An 18,168-nucleotide genomic window follows, 5' to 3' on the forward strand; every position below is an offset into this window, starting at 1 on the left:
CACTTCAGTAAGTCTACCACCTTTGGACTACAACATTGTTGATGACATGAAGAAAAATTAGCAAACATCAGTTTGTTCGAGTTGGCTAATATCCAGAGTCAGTGAGATATCCTACTACACGCACTGGGACAGACAACAACAGACAAATCAACCTCTACCAACAAGGGAGAAAGCACACCTCCCGGATCACTTTCCACTGTGCTCAAGACAATCCGGATGGAAGAAGGATAATCAGGTTACCCCCCATTCATGCTATCTTTTCAAATTTTCAACTGCAATGTTTATAACTGTCTAGTTGATTTTGGTGTGACATCCAATGTCATGCCGATCTCCATTGCGAAAAAGATCAATGCATGATGGAGCGAAACATCCGCGTGAATCATCCAACTTGATCGAACATCGGTAAAAGACATTGGTGAACTACGAGATGTGATCATCTGACTACATCATGATGGTCGAGTCCACCAATGCATAAAAAAAGTGGTTGTAACCATCCCAGAAGCATACGGTCTTCTACTCAACAGAGATTGGTCCAGTAACCCTATTGGATATTTTTCTATAGACTGGTCTCACATGTGGCTTCCGTACAAGCGAAAATGCAACCAAATCCCAGTAGAGTTTGACAAGTACATGAAGCATAATGTCACTCCCCTTAGTGGCGAGAATGAAGCATTGGCCTTCGCAAAACTCATGTTTCACAACTACCTACTCGAAAAAACATTGGAGTGTTATCTTGCATGGCCAACTCCAACCTCCTCAGACACAGAGTTGGGATTCCTTCCTTGCCCAACTGACGGTAATGAAACTTGTACAATTTATTTCTCTAGTAGTAGTAGTAGCAACAGTAGCAATAGTAGTACTAGCATGCGAAACGATTCGTGTATAAACGAGTTGTGGGCCATGAGTCCTGACAAACCAGAAACACATAATGACTCAAGGACCAAGTGGTACCTTAGTCATCCAAAACAACAGACAATGCATGATTTCAAGTTGTGTGAAGTTCAAAGGCACAAATAATGATGTTGAGCATGAAGCACTGAGGTTGAACACACAAAGGACCAAAACTATGAATGAATGGAGTAACCTGGGAACCTATCATGATCTGAAGATAACTAATCTTGGTACAAACTATACGCTGTGACAGCGACAAAAATTTGATCACTTCACTAAACAATACCGAGATGGGTCTACATAGGCAGATGATCACTTGAGTAAACACTACATGGAAGCAATCCAACTCAGGATTCCAGGTAAAGGAGGAGACAAGCCATTGCAGCAAAGACCAGGTAACACATACGTGTTGTTTTCACTCCTTATACGGAAAAAATTGACTAACATTTTGGATGATTGGATTACTTACAAAGTTTTTCATCATACTTGGTTTTCTAATTTGATTCTTGCACTTAAGAAATCTGAAAAAATCTTCTTACGAATTGACTTCAAAACTTTGAACCCGTCCCAGAATAAAAACAACTACCTCCTTCCATCATCTAAGCCCATGTTGCATGCAGTACCCTAAATAGTGATGTTGTCTTCACTTGAAGGTCTTCTAGAATGCCACTGAGTTCTGGTAGCGGAGCCTGGTGGACTTGCATTGGTCTATGAGAAGCTTGTCCTGCACACGTATCATTCGAAATCACTAAGAAGAAGGATTGACAACCTTCGTGCCAACAACCAAGATCTTAAACATTATTTTTAGTAGGTCAGGTCGCACCTGTGCCATGTACATAGTCTGCTTGCTGATTGTTGTTTTCATTTGGTTTCTTTTGCTTATTGCCATTGCTTTCACTTTGTTTGATTCTAGCTACTATTTTTGTTCACGTTTGTTTTTTTTGTTTGATATATTACTATTTTTGTTTCTGGAAATAAGTGCTTCCAACTACTACGTTTTGGCTTTTGAATAGAGTATGTGGCTAAAATTTGAAGAGACTTGTGACACTGTAGTACTTGGCGAGTCTTGTGTCTATCTTCTCTATTCTTGGTTATAACCTTCGACCAATGAAGTTTTTACATAAAATATGAACCACCTGCAAGGGAAGTTTTGGTCTAACCATGAACCTCTGTCCACACTGGGAAGCCCCATGCCTATAATCAACCTTATTCTTTGTGTGCTCAAGCTCATCCAAGTAGTAGAAATGGAGAAGGGGAAAATATAAAAGAGAAAACCTATGTCAGAGGTCTTACATGCTTCTCTGAAGTAAAAGCCTCTTATGCTCTCAATAATTTGGGATCCCTCTTCTGCCCAAAAAATAAATAAGTGCCTATGCATAGTCCTCTTGAAAGATACAAATGCGAAAGAAGAAAAGGTTTCCTATAGAGAGAGGCGAAACACGCAACTCCACCGAGGTTCTAACTAGGCTTGTTGGCAGTGGAGCAATGTGTGTGTTCCTGCGTGACTCCACTGGGGTACTTTCCAGGCCTGTTGATAGCAGAACAACACGAGAGATGAAAACTTATACTCTGAAAATGTTCAACTCGCAAGTTAAACTACCCTTCCCGGATTCGAAACAATGTGATCAAGCTGAACTATTGATTGTGTTTGACTGAGTTGGAGAAATAAAACCATTTATGTCCATGGGGTAAGTGGGGAAGCCAAAGTAACCTGCACAACAATTGAATACTCCCTAAAAGATCAAGGCCCCATGCAAGCAATGAATTGAAATAGAGAAGTTGGATTTCTACTAGTGTGTCACCAAGTGTTGTAGCAGCTACAACCACCCTCCAAAATTTTGGCCTTCACCTACTTTCAGAGCCCCCCTTGGGAGTTTCACTTGATGAATTCACACGTTGGGGTTCACTTTGTGAGCTCGTGTGAGTCCTTACATCTGCCTTTCTTGCTCATTTCATTCAAGTTTTTCCATGCTAGTGTCTAAGTCATGCTTTTGAGCATGTTCTGGTTATGCTCAAAGTCTTCACTTCGTATGTGCTTGTTGTGTTTGCTATGAAAGCATTTGTCATACTCACACACAGAGTCACATTCACTATCACACATGCATCATCTCGATCAATGAATAGTCAATCACAAGTGTCGGGCTTGTCACTTCTATCATCGATCAGTCGTGTTGAACATGTGTGTCTCGATGGTTTGGGTCGTTTCTTCATCGAGTCATGTGAGTGTATGTTCATATGATCACCTATGCATATTTCAATCATTCACACACTTAGTCATTTTTCTGAATTTCTGATGACTAGAACCCCCTCTGAAAGCTAGACCATTACCCCACTTTCGACTTGATTGACTGTCAACTAGAATAGCACAAAAGCACCAAGCTATTCTTTTCAAGCTGCCCTACCCCCAAGAAATTCAATCAACCCTCATGCTGGCCACCTGGACAGTCGGACCCGAAAGTCACCCTGGGACTGACTTCCCTAAAAAATTACGCAGAGGCAACTGACCTTACACTTAGCTGATTAAGGAAATTGTGAAAATAGGTTTGACAGGCACCAAGTTCCCGTCCTTGTCTCCCTCAGAAAATTGTGTAGCTTTCCCAGTCACGCATCCCGACAGTCGATTGATTGTTCATCTCAGAAATTATGAAGTGTTCATGAGTAGGCCTTCCCCTGACCGTTAGTCAGATCAGCTCAAAATTTTTGCAGAGATGATCAGCAAGCTGGTCTCTTGGTCGTAGTGTAGTTTCCCTTGCCACCAACTCCTAGTAGTAGACAACCAATTCCCTCCAGGAATTGCACAGTTTCTGCTACCAAAGACTGAGCAGCCAACTGTTAGTTCCCTCTTGGAATTTCATAGTTTTGGTTGCCAATGACCGACATAGCCAACTTCTAGTTCGCTCTGGGAATTGTGCAGTTTTAGCTGCCACTGACCCCAGCAGCTAACTTCTAGTTCCCTATGGGAATTGTGCTGTTTTGGCCGCTAGTCTCCCAGGAATTCCTCCTAGAAACTGCGCAGTTTCTTCTTGTTGACCCTTCATGCAACCCGACCAATTCCTTTGGAAAATTGCACAAATATGACTGTCCATCCCTCATTACCCCTTTGTTCGAAAAACTGCGCAAACTATCCCTGCTTTGCCTTCATACAACCCAGACTGTCCCTCCCAAAATTTGCGCAAATTTTCCTCCCAGCCGAGCCAGAACTCGCAGACAGACAATGTTCACTCAGATTTCCCGTCTCCATCAGTCAGTGAATCTTGCACAATTTTCATCAACACTTCCTGGAGCCACCATCCCTCTTAACAACCTTGCTTCCTCTACCAGTCACTAGAATCTGTAATGATCATGTGTCAATGTAGACTAGGAGGTTTTGGATTTGATGCCATCTTGTCATGAGTGACTGCAGGTACAGGTACACCAACAAAGATGGCAAGACAAAAAATGGGATGAACGAAGGGAGAAAATACAGAAGGAAAGGCTCACCAATAGAAAAACGAATGATGCATGTGAAATAGATGAACGCGACGAACATGCACCTTCGCGAATAGATGTACCTGTCAAGCGTTCCAACATGCAAGCAAGGAACAACATATTAAAGCTTCATTAAGCGAACGAAGGACCATCGAAGACTCTGCACAACTCACAATGTGGAGGTGAAGCTATGGTACACCATGAAGACATCCATCACCTAGCAGCACTATAGCTCAACATGCACTCCAACAGTAGCACGAATGTACAAACATTGTCATGTCAATTCATGTCGAGTCATGTCACCCACATCTCCACTATGGGCTTGTTGTCAATCAATGTGATGTAACATGGAAGTTCAAGACACCCACTTGTTGAACAAAGAGTCATGTAAGTTGAAACATCATGGAAGTCAAATGATCATGAGGGTAGTTGAACAACCACAAGGGTTAGTTTCACCCTTGGCTATAAATACCCCCTCATATTTACATGTAAAGGACTTTTTCACCCCATCTCCTCCCACATAGCCAAGAGAGTCTGTAATATTTTCTTTATGGAGTAAGTAGTGGGTCCAATGCCCCGCACTGGGGGTTAGTGATGTATGGTGTAATGAAGCATCTTGGAACTTTCGCTTAATTCATAATCCTACTAACAAGCCAACACATTTCCACACATGTAGTATATCTGTTGTAAGACTGATCTTTAACACTTGTAATGCATGTTGCTTTAATCTGTGTTCTACATCTGAACTACTTCATTTTTTGTAATGCATGATCTATTAATGGAAATGTGTTGTATATGCTGTTAACGCTGTCTCCCCCATGTGGACTGCTCTCCCAGACATCAGAGAAAATGTTCACATGAAGCTTGTTGTGATAACCATTGTGCTCGTTCGGATTGGTCCATTGATTGTTGTACGTGTTATCTTACCTTGCATGTTGTTACTGCCACATCCATGTGGACTACTCCTCTAGAAGCTGTGCATGTCTTATTTTATTGTGTGTTCCTAGCAGTGCTGGGACTGCTCCCAATCGACCTAGAACTCACTCTCACCCTCTCCCTTGATAGTGAAAGAGCCATTAACACAAGTGACACTTACAATCACTAGGAACACGAACCTCACTTCTTGAAGACAAAGAAAACCACTCCAATGTGCTGAAAAGTAAGAGTTGAGGCAAATCCTTAAGACAATGGCAATTGGGCCATCATACCGGATGTGACTCCCACACCAAATGGTGTGAGGTATAGTTGGGAATTCATACTGATCTGATCCCCTGAATGTTGGCGGGTCCATCATCGTTTCTACCAACCAAACCCGAACCTGAACAACAAATAGACACAACAGAGTTACACTGGAGGGACATCCTACCCTGCTTATGCTGTGGAAATTTATGAAATCAACCTTAGGTCTAGGAGAGTGCTCCTAGATAACCAAAATCCATCTGCACCTAGGGAGAGTGAGGAGGAAAGAGAAGAAGGTATGCTTAGAGTGAATCCACCACCCCTTCCTGAAAGATTAACCCATCTAGTCCAACATACCTCAGAAGAGAATGAACTTCTGGGTGAATTGAAAAATCTATGTTTCAAAATCCCAGTCCTCCAAGTTATCAAAGATGTACCTATTCACAACAATTTGATTAAAGAAAAGTGTTTCAAACATCCAAGGAGGTGAAAAAGAGACACCCCTAACATTAATGTCATTGGAAAACTATTTGAATTAATGCTGGGGAAGGTAATTTCCAAAAGTATTTAGACCCTAGAAGCCTGTAGTAGATGTAGAAATACTTGGCACCATTGTCCCCCATACCTTGATTGATCTTGGGGCTACCATTAATCTAATGACTAAGGACACTATGCTCAAGCTCAATCTCCAGGGATCATTATGAAAGACCATGACAATTTTGCCGCTTGCAAACTAATCCACAGTAGCCCATGAGGGGATTGTTGAGAATGTGATGGTCTCCATTGACTCCTGGGAATACCCTGCAGACTTCTTAGTTCTCCAGCCTAAGACCAAATTTAATGGTTATCCTCTCATACTTGGGAGGCCTTGGTTAGCCACTGTCGATGCCTACATAAGATGGAGGGGTGGAAATATGACTCTAAAAAATGGGCATCTATCCAAGAAATTGGTCATGTACCCACCTACTCAGCCATCTCTAGAACATGACTTACGTTTATGGCTAAAAGAGGAGGAAGGAGATGAATCCTACTCTTCCCAACTCTATACCCATAGAAAATTTTAGGGGTGAATCTTAGCCCAAAAGCGAAATTTAAAGGGTTTTATATTTTGGAAGGGTGAATTTTTTATATTACAAACATTTTATATAGTTAGCCAAAGCTTTATTTAGAAAATAAATAGTTATTATATTTTAGGCCTAAAAAATAAGGGGGATAAACAGTCCAAAAAATTGATTCGCCTCATTTCGAAGTTGGATTTTATTGCAATAACCCCGATTTCTAGTTTGGAGGTTGGATCTGCTTGCAATGGCCCCTATTTCCAATTTGGAGGGTGGATCTGCTTGCAATGGCCCTGATTTCCTGGTTTGCAAGTCGTATTTGGTTGCAACGGTAGATTTCCCGGTTTGCGGAATATTCAAGTTTATTTTTGTTCTCCTTTGGGAGAGTCAGGTGCGGTTTTTCTTAGATTAGCACCAAAAATGGAGGAGAGTAGGTGGAAGACTCTTTTGAAGATTCAGAAGGTCAGGAGAGTTGCCTCTTATTTTGGATTTTATGGTTCTTCACTGGCCTAGTGTATGCCTACACAAACAACAGGTTTGGCTTGCATTTCTATTTTTGTAATCCTCTTGCTTATGTATGGAGGTTGGGTGTTCATGCTCAATTTATTGTTGCATGGTTGGCCAGGGTTAGGGTGCCAATATTGAAGTTAAAACATATTATTTTCTTCCATATCTTGATATTTGCTATTCCAAAATGCTATGGTTCTGAAATGGTCAAGAGAGAAGCCATTACATTAACCTACATCCATCCCCTTCGCAACTAAAATCTTGGAGCCCTAGTTTCTCTTCCTACTCGTTGATTATTCCACAGATGAATCTTCGTAGGTTCTTTTATTTATTCTGAAGATCAAATTTGGAGCAAGTTGGGATTGTTGTATGCAAGTAAGATTTATCACATAATTTATATTCCTTCCTCTTTCCCCTTTCTGTTGTTTGTTTTATTCCTTTTAGCTTACAGATGTTTTCATGGGCAGGGGTTTGTTCCTCTTAGAGATATTTCTGGATTATTTTTAGGGCAGTCGTAATGCTTTTTCTTACAATGGTTTTGGTAAAGTAAAAAACATGACTTCATTGTTACTTGAATTTGGTCGAAAATTGAAACAACAACCATTCCCATGTCATGCAAATTCACCTTTATGGATAGCGGATTGTTGTGCGACTTATGCATATTTACATAGTTGTGCGTGTTGAATTCAATTATTGTTTGAACTTTGAGTCGTTTAGGTTGCAACAGTGAGGTCTATATAGTAAGCAATCATTAAAATAATGAGAATTTGCAATGAAAATCACGGAATAAATGTCCTATGTAGAGCATCCTGTCCGAGTCATTTAAGATTTGTGATTTACAAAGAAATTATGCAGTAATGTTGTTCACAATTATAAAGCTTCAAGATGACGAAGCAACGGGGAGAATCAAATAGTCTCTTTAATTTCTTAAAATTATAATTGTGAATTGTTCAGATGTTTTTAAAAAGGTTTACCCACTTTCTAGTAATTCTGTTGATTTTATTATGTCTATCAGAATGTTTTATTTGGTATTAGTACTTTATATGCTACCTCAAACGGATTAACAGTCTGTTTTGTGTTAGTAGAAAATATTTCATGCCTTAAGATTCCCCCTGGAAAATCAACACAGGGGATTTAATTGTTTATCCCTTAATATTTTCGCTGCAAGTCAAATTTAACAGAGCACGTCAAAAGCCAGAGGGAAATTAATTGTTCAGATTTGAACACATAATGGAAAATTACATAGTAATCTCTCAATGGATAAACAAACATCGGGAAGGGGAGATTTTATTTGAACCGCAGCTAGTGTGCATAAGGGAGCCTTTGTTAGTTAAAATTGGTTGATGCTTTATTTGTTTGAATGCATGAGGGGGTTGAAACTTGGAATCAATAGTAAAATACATTTTTCCTGTTTTTCTTTAAGATAAATTTGAATTCTATTCTGAATATCTAGTTCAATGAGTGTGTTGATCTTTTAATTGTGTGAATGCAAGTAGGGGTTGAAAGTTGAAACTGGGAATTTAGGATAAAATTTTGTGAAATTTTTCTTTGAGGTGACTCTGAATTCTATTTTGAATATCAAGGGATGCCACCTTTCAAGCATTACACTTCAATCTCACACTTCAAGCTCGCAACATTTGGGAACCAACTCGAGGTTCACTTTGGAAATTTACTTGTTTAGAGTTCAAGAGTCGAAGATTTTTATTTGTTTCCCAGAGTCAATCTACATATAATTTCATGAAATGAGGACACATTTGGGAAATGGTTGTGATCTTTGATTTGGTAAAATGGCATTGGTCAATTGCCTTTATCTATGTTCAAGGAGTCTTGTAGTTATGCGCTAGTAAAGTTGGAGCGCTGATTGCAAGGCTCACCTATAGCAATGTAAGGCAATGATCTTTAGATGCTTTTGGAATCCGTGCTTGCGAAGCCTTTATTTCAAAATAAACATAAAACCTTAGAAGGAAATATATTTTTGAGATGCACATATCACTTATCAATAACTATAGACACAGGTTTGGAGACTTTGATCCCATGAAAACAAATTCTCAAAACCTGAAAAGCAGTATTATATGGCAGATTTGAAATAGCCCTTTCTTCCTCCTTGGCCTTCTGTTTCTGTGGCATGTGAAGCTCCTTGTCGATCAACCATGCCTGGCAAGACTCTGTTTCAAGGACTAGATCTTTTGGGAGTTAAAAAGAGAGGGAAGTGGATTCGGTCATGGATACTAATAGATAAAAATAAGAGTTCTCAAGTTTTGGAGGTAGATAAATTAACAATAATGAAGCATTGTGACTTGTCGGCTAGGGATCTCCATCTTATGGATCCATTATTTGTATATCCTTCCACTATTCTGGGACAAGAGAGAGAAATTGTTGTGAATCTAGAATAGATAATGTGTATAATCACAACTAATGAAGTACTACTGTTAAATTCATTGGAAATCTATATTCTACATTATGTGGCAGAACTTCAGAGGCGTCTAAATGTTAGAAGTGACATAGTTAACAATACGTGGCATTCTAGATAACAAGGAAGCTCAAGATTTCCACTAGTGTCAAGTAGACAAGAACTGAGGGATGATGCCATGTCTGGTAGCACATAGTCTAGCCAAAAAAAATCAATTAGTGATGCTAAAATTTATAGTGGTTCATCTGCAGATGATTTTCCCTTTGAATTCAGGGCACTGGAGGTTGCTTTGGAGGCAGCTTGCACATTTCTAGAGACCCAGGCATGTAACAAACTTGTTTATATTCTCATATCCTAATTGTTGTACCTTTATTGGTTGTGAAATATGTTTAGTAATACTTTAACTCATTTCTTGCCTGATTTCTTTTCTGGATCTCTCTCTCTCTCTCTCTCTCTCTCTCACACATTTTGATAGATGCATGCACACACATATGTTCATACCATGCATGTATTTTCACTTTCTCTACTATGTGCAAAGAGCACATGGGATTTGGCCAAAAGCTGAAGGTTCAACTGCAGTGAAATGTTGGCAAAAACTATCAAAAAATGTAGTGGAACAGAAGTGTAGAAACGTAGCTGGAAATGTTAAAAGTGTCAATTTAATTTGCAACAAATTCCTTCACATTCAAATGTGTGAAGGCCAATAGTAAAGGATAATGTAATATTCCCATCTAGAGGCTATTTTATGTTCCTACTTCTTGAAGTTATTGTGTTTGACATGTTTAGTCAATTTGTATATGAAATATAAGGCTTAACTTTTGATACACGCTCATGTAAAGTTGGTGAACAATTGTATATTTTGAGATTACTTCTTATATTGACATAAAAAGTTGTTTTTTTTCGGATTTTCTTAATAGGTGAAAAAAATCACTGAGTCTACTCCCAAGCCAAACCATACTTGGGCTTTCTATCAAGCCAAATTAACTCCATCCTCAGTCTGACTCTCTATCTATGAGTCAAACTTGCCAAAAGTGAGTTGATTTTATGAGTACTCGTGGGCATGTATCTTGTTTTCAGCTATTAATATAAATAAGGCTGCATTTCTAGATCCCATTTGTGTTCTTATCTCTGTCAAAAATTTATTTCTTTTAGAACACTAAGTGTGCTATATTTATTATAATTTTATCATTTTGGGATCTTACAATCTCCAACCACACAAGAACAAATTTCCTAAGAAGGTAAGCTCACCAACTCAGGCCAGCCTAGTCTCTTATCAACTAGCTGCAAGAAACCAAAACTCCATTCCGGATATCTTTCTGAATTGCCAAGGCATCCTTTTATGCTTCTCCTCCACCCTACTCCAAGTGGTGATATAGTTACTCCATAAGTATGTGGCCACGATATATAGGCCAATGAATGGATAGAATCTCCAACAACCTCCACCCAAGAGATAAGGTTAATTTCACCGACCACATGAGGACATGACCAATTACATGAAGACCATGGCTGTCAGATCATCTCTAATCGCCATTGACGAAGGCCACCAGCTTTTGGATGAGCATGTAAACTTGGTCTAGGTTTCCTTTGGAAACGCCTTCTAAGGGCATCCCTATATTCCAAGCACCTTTTCTCTGTGGTACTCTTCCACTTACTAATGTGGACACACCCTTTGAACTACTTTCTAGTGTGAACATACCACACAATGACAAAACATAGCATTTAAACTCTTTTTTTTTGTTGTTAAGCATGGCATTGGTGTTTCTTCCAAGCTGGAAATAGTAGATATAGGTAATGTAACATATGTTTTTTAGATTTTATTTCAAGTACTAGTCATATTAGACGAAGGCCACCAGCTTTTGGATGAGCATGTAAACTTGGTCTAGGGGCATCCCTATATTCTAAGTGTCTTTTCTTTGTGGTACTCTTCCACTTACTAATGTGGACACACCTTGTGCACTACCTTTGGATGAGCATGTAAACTTGGTCTAGGTTTCCCTTGGAAACTCCTTCTAATCGCCATTGATGAAAGCCACCAGCTTTTGGATGAGCATGTAAACTTGGTCTAGGTTTCCCTTGGAAAATCCTTCTAAGGGCATCCCTATATTCCAAACGTCTATTATCTGTGGTACTCTTCCACTTACTAATGTGGACACACCCTGTGAACTACTTTCTAGTGTGAACATACCACACAATGACAAAACAAAGCATTTAAACTCTCTTTTTTTTCCGCTGTTAAGCATGGAATTGGTGTTTCTTCCAAGCTGGAAACAGTAGATATAGGTACTGTAACATATGTTATTTAGATTTTATTTCAAGCACTAGTCATATTAGATGTAGTTTTTATGTATCAGAGTCTGTTGTATCAATTGAGCTTGACATATTTATTTTATCTGTTGAGTTTTGTAAAGAAGTAACTTTTCTTCATTTTGTTTCTTACCATTTCTTTTGCACTTTGAGCTGACTAAAATTAGTTAATGGCAAGAAAAGACTTTTTATCATGATCAATGAACTTCCAACTATTTTTGAGGTTGTTACTAGAGCTACAAAAAAGCAACCAAAAGAAAAAACTACTATAACCAACAATAGTAGCAGCAAGAACAAGTCTCGTATAAAGGTGAGGAATTTTTTGATCATGGAGTTGCCCTGTTTTTCTCTTTTTTAAACAAAAAATAGATAAATCACATAATAGTAAATTTCTGAGCAGGATGCCAATGGCACTATATGCTTTCTTGTTCTTTTGCTGGTGATTTATAATTTATGTTCAATATTTTTCATGAGTTGCTTATTCAAGTAAAAACAACATTTTTTTGTTCAGGCATGAGCATCTAAATCTCAAGCAAAGCCATCAAAGTTACCACCACCTAAAGATGAGGATGATACGTTGGATGAAGAGGAAGACGATGAGCATGGTGACACACTTTGTGGAGCTTGTGGTGAGAATTATGCCTCTGATGAATTTTGGATCTGTTGTGATATGTGTGAGAAATGGTTCCATGTCAAGTGTCTTAAGATTACTCCTGCGATAGCTGAACACATTAAGCATTATAAATGTCCATCTTGCAGCAACAAAAGGCCCCGAATTTAATGGATGGCCGAGGGGATCTTTAATTCAAATTAACAGGTGATGACTATCTCTAATGTTTCTACCTAGTGGTTTCGGATGCAGAAGTGTCTGCAACCCTTTTGGTTTGTTACTTGCACTCAGAAGGCTTCCAATTAAGCTCCAGGCTATCGCAAGCTGAGACCTATTGGAGGTGGTCAATGTTTTTCATTCAACCTCGAATGTTAGGAGTGATGGTTCTGATCCTCAGACCTATTAGCTCTTGGATCTTCTCTGCTAGGGCCAGATGTTGATTTACTTCATGCATTGTATCTATTTTTGGGATACCATTTGTTCTCCCACTTTGTATGGACATATTGTACTGAAAAGTCCCTTTGACCTCCTTTGTGGTCATTAGTTGGACATAAATATAATTATTTTATCTTATCCTATCTGTAGGAATATTGGGTTAGTTGGTTGTTTGATTTTCTTGTAAGACTCAAGGCTTAAATATTCCATGTTTTAGATCTCTATATACCCGAGCCATTGGAAACTTTCTATTTAAAGAGTTGAGTCTTGTGTGATATTTGTTTGAATATTGTTTTACAATATTATAACATCCAATAATTGGTATTGTGCTGGTTTAGTTTATCATTATTCCATTGGTAATTTAAACAATCTATCTTCTGTTGCATCTCTTTTTCTTCCTCTATACAGTAGCAAAGACTTCGATATGTATTTATATGTATCTACTTTTGCATGCACGGATGTGATTTTACTCTAGCTAACAAACCATATGAGGGAAAGACCATGCCCAGAGGAAACGATACCCAGGATGAGAAAATAGCTTCACATTGATCATTAACTACTTGTGTTGTCGAAGCATAATGATGGCTTTGCCTTTTGCACCTGGGAGATTGTACCATGTTGTTTTAGTGATTTCGAAGACATCATAAAATCATGGTTGTGAAGCTGAATTTTCCGAGTTTAATGAATAAACCCTAACCTGTTATAACTAAAGATGTCCATTGTTCTACCCCCCGGCTCTATACCTTCTTTAATCGTCCAAGGATTTTTGGTGATTTGCAATGTATGTTTTTGCGTCAGCTGAATTGATTATGGTCTTGAACTGGAAGTTTGGAACATTTGAAGATGGTCATTTAACCTCTTTTCCATAAGGGTCAGAGGTAAAGTTGCCCAGAAAAAAAGAAGGGTTCACAGAACTGGTTGCTACTGTGGCAAGTTTTTCTGATGGAACATACAAAGATAACTTCAAGTTTGCAAATAATCCTCCACGTAATATTGGTTGGGAAGTTGATATCATTTGTGCCTGTAAATGTCCTTCACTAGTGATTCGAAAGCTATAGCCACATGATGGATCACAAATTATTGACGTTGATTTCTTGAGGTTTGTAAGTTCTATTGTCAATCTTTTTAACTGTTTATTAATGGCTCCTTTCCTAACTGTCAAGATTATCTATCGTCTTTTAAACATCTTGATAAAAGAAGGGTTTCTAACTTTGTTCTATGTGATCAATAAAATTCTAATTGTACAAATTAGGTAGACTTGCCTCGCAAATAATATTTGGTTCCTTCAACATGGAAGCATGGGTTCTTAGATGACGACTTAAATTCCTATCATTGGACTTGCCCTAACCTTCCAGTCATAATTATTCTAGAGTTTGTACACAATCTCACCTAATATTTGTGTATTGTAAATCTTGTAATTGTAATCTCTATGAAAGTCACGAACATGACATTTTTGCTAGCATACCTGAGACACACTATGGACACATGCATTGAAGTTCAAGGTTTTTTATCATGGGGTTAGTATCCCACGTTCTTAGTGCACCTGCAAACTGCCTATGGTATTAGAATCTATGTGATGGGCTATTGGTAGTCACACTATCCTTTGCAAAGTTCAAACCAACTTACCAACCAGCAGTGGACATTGGATTGATTAATTTGTGTATTTAAATGTGCATGGATATGTGTTGCAAGATCTGTATCATGTTCATGAAAATGTTTCGTTTTATTTCCACTATTATTTTATGGCTATGATTCAAATATCATCAATTCTCACTCTATTTCTTTTGGAGTTTTCTTTCTATGCTCGACCTTCATTTTAATGCATAAAAGTAATAGCCCTTCATTCTCTTCAATGTTCAAAATTTGTATTTGGGTTGTTGATTGTGTTTAGTTTCCTTCCTTAGCCTGTACTTAGTTATGTGTGTAAGATATTATGTATATATTGCTTGCATATTTATTAGTTATTTCCAAAATTGTTTGCTTTAATTCGTTATGTATCTGCAAACTCAAAGTTCATGTACGTCTCATATCATCATTTTAATTGTGCAAGATCAACATAAAAAGTATCATTTTTTGGCTACTTGAAATGGGATTAAACATTTGTCTTTCTAGCAAGTTGCCTAAGAAGCTAAAGTCAAAAGAATATGGACTACCAAAGAGAGTTGAAGAAGTTCAAATGTTCGTAGATTGACCAAACTGGACATGAAATTGAATAGTGTAACTCCTAAGATTGAACTTGATCCCAAGTGTTTAATTTTTATAGCAGATGGAGTGCCCCTAAAATTTTTAGTAGATACCAAAGTTCCTTTGTCAAAGAATTATTTTCTTTTATAAGCTTTGTAGGAATTTAAACTGCAAACAATATAACAAAAATTCAATATCTTCTACATAGTTGGATAACAAGAAATACTAGTCACTTTGAAGTTAAAAGTGTATTTTATAACAAGTTATATGTCTATTTAATATAATAGTTGTAAGTTGGATTAATATTTGAAAATTTGGCCGCATGGTGATATTATATCACCCTATATATATATATATATATATATATATATATATATATATATATATATATATATATAGTGGTTGAAAATGCTTTTGCATTAAACTTTGTCGTGTTGTATCCATTTTTGTCCTCATATTGATTTGGTTATTCATTGTGCATTAAATTTTGTCAATGTATCCATTATTGTCTTAACATTGTTTTGGTTATTCATAGTGGAAGAAATACACAATACCTACCTGATATCTTGTAAATTAATAATGTTTTCTAATATATTGCTCCACCTTCACTCTTCCTCGCCACCTTTATAAGGATAGGTGTAATTTATAGTTAAGAAGCCAAGTTAACAATACAATTATAAAATAATTTATATGAAGTTTATATATCTTATAATTATAGGAGATATATAAATTAAATGAGCTATAAATATCCATAGGCATCAATCCATAATAAATATCCAAACACTTTATTTTATATATATTATATTACTAAAATTTAAAAATTATAAAAATTAATTAATTTATAAATTAATTCTAAATTATATCATCCATTTCATTTCCTCTTTTTTTAACATGATAAATATCTTAATAATCCATAAGAGGAGTACACATTTCATTCATCGAGGGATTGCTTAGACAACAAGGCTCATAGCCATTACAAGAAATACGCATTATGAGTTCAACACATTGTCACATGTAGGATTTCTCCCTACCACCTGCATTAAATGTAATTGACTTTCAATGAGAAATATCTTTATATCCCATATAAATAATATAATTTTTTCCCCTTGGAAATATCTGGGTAGATCAACCCCAAAGGGAATATTTTAAATCCCGTTGGTTAGATTAGCAGGGTCTAACCCCAAGGGCGTCAAGGAGAATTAACCCAATGACCTCCTGATTGGCGAGGTACTTAACAACGAGGGCTCGGCTAGTTGAGCTAAACCTTAGGTCTATATAAATAATATACTTGTTTTGGCTCTTGATGGATTTCTTAAAAAGACTAGAAGCCATTACAAAGAATACTCATTATGAAATTTGTTAGCCTTTTAGAAAGACTTTATTATTCAGCGAAAAAATTGTTACGTTCTTACAAGATTTTATTATTCAGTGAATGATTTGCTATGATTTTACAAGATAATATAATCTAGTGTGAGATTTGCCAACATATTATATTGTTGATAAAATCGCCTTTCGTTTATTATAAATATAAATTTAGGGGGGTTTTTAAAATTTTCCTTGTCTATACCCTAGAAACTGCCATAGGAGGAGGGTAGCCTGATGAAGATTATTTGACTAAAAACATCCTCCAAAATGCAACTCCCAAATCCATGTCTCTGGAGTAAGTAATGAAGGAAACCAAGAACAGCCATCAGGTTGATCTATGCTTAGCTGGCTCAAACCCTACTCACGTGAAGAAAATAAAATTCGGCCCAGAAAGAGCCTTGAAAATCAATCCCTCTCTCCATACACCAAGAAGAAGATTTATGTAATATGCTAAGAGAGCATTTGGATGCCTTTGCATGGAATTACAAAGAGATGAAGGGAGTGAAACCCTCAGTGTGTACTAACCACATTACATCAAAGAAGGTTGCAAACTAGTCCGACAACCCCAAAGGAGAATGAATCTAGCTCTCAAGGATATAGTCAAAGAAGAGTTACAGAAGTTTTTGGATGCAGGATTCATTTACCCTATCTCAGACAGTGAGCGGGTGTCTCCTCTCATGTTGGTTCTAAAAAAAATGGAAAGTAGAGGATTTGTGTTGATTATAGAGAGCTAAGCAAACCAAAAAAGAAGGACCATTTTTCTCTACCTTTCATTGACCAAGTGTTAGATGGTTTGGTAGGGAATAAGTTATTCTCTTTCTTAGATAGGTTAAGCAGGTACAATGAAATCCAAATCATCCCGTAAGACCATGATAAGACCGCCTTCACTTGTCCTTGGGGTGATTTCGCTGATAGGGTCCTTCCTTTTGGTCTATGAAATGCCCCTGCCACATTCCAGAGAGCAGTCCTGAGTATCTTTGTAGAGCTAGTCCATGATGCAGTGGAAATTTATAAGGATGAATTCACACCAAATTGGTGTGATTTCCAGGAGGCTCTCTCTAACCTGGGAAAGGTTTTAAACAAATGCATTGAAACAAACTTATCCCTTAGTCCCGAAAAATGTGAGTTCTTGATGACTGCAGGGACTGTTCTAGGTCACTCAATATCCCAGGAAGGACTGCAGGTAAACCCACCTAAGATAGCCATCATCAAAGGGTCCCAACTCTACAAAAACAGAGAGATGTCAGAAGCTTTTTAGGTTTAGCCGGATACTATAGGAGATTTATAAAATATTTCAGCAAGTTAACTTCTCGCTTATTTGGGTTATTGGCCAAAGACTTTGAATTTTTATGGTCAGAAAGTTGCCAAGAAGCCTTGGACACCCTAAAGGATAAGTTGACTACTGCACCTATTCTCTGAGCCCCAAATTGGGTACTTCCTTTTCATATTCTTGTTGATGCCACTCACAAAGCTATAGGAGAAACTCTAGGCTAGATAGATGACAAGTTTCCTTATGCCATTTGATTCATCAGTAAGAATTTTTCGAAAGCCAAGATGAGCTACACAGTGACTAAAAAATAGCTCCTATATGTTGTACATTCATTGAATAAATTTAGACATTACAATACTCGTTAACAGAAATTTGTACGTACCAACCATGCTGCAATTAAATACTTTATGAATAAACTTGTTGTAAATGACGAGATTATTGTATGGTTACTTTTATTGCAACAATTTCATTTAACTATTATTGATAA

Source organism: Pinus tabuliformis, chromosome 7, assembly GCF_031772625.1.
Source record: "Pinus tabuliformis cultivar Carrire ecotype Pingquan chromosome 7, CPIR1, whole genome shotgun sequence".
NCBI classification, from domain to species: domain Eukaryota; kingdom Viridiplantae; phylum Streptophyta; class Pinopsida; order Pinales; family Pinaceae; genus Pinus; species Pinus tabuliformis.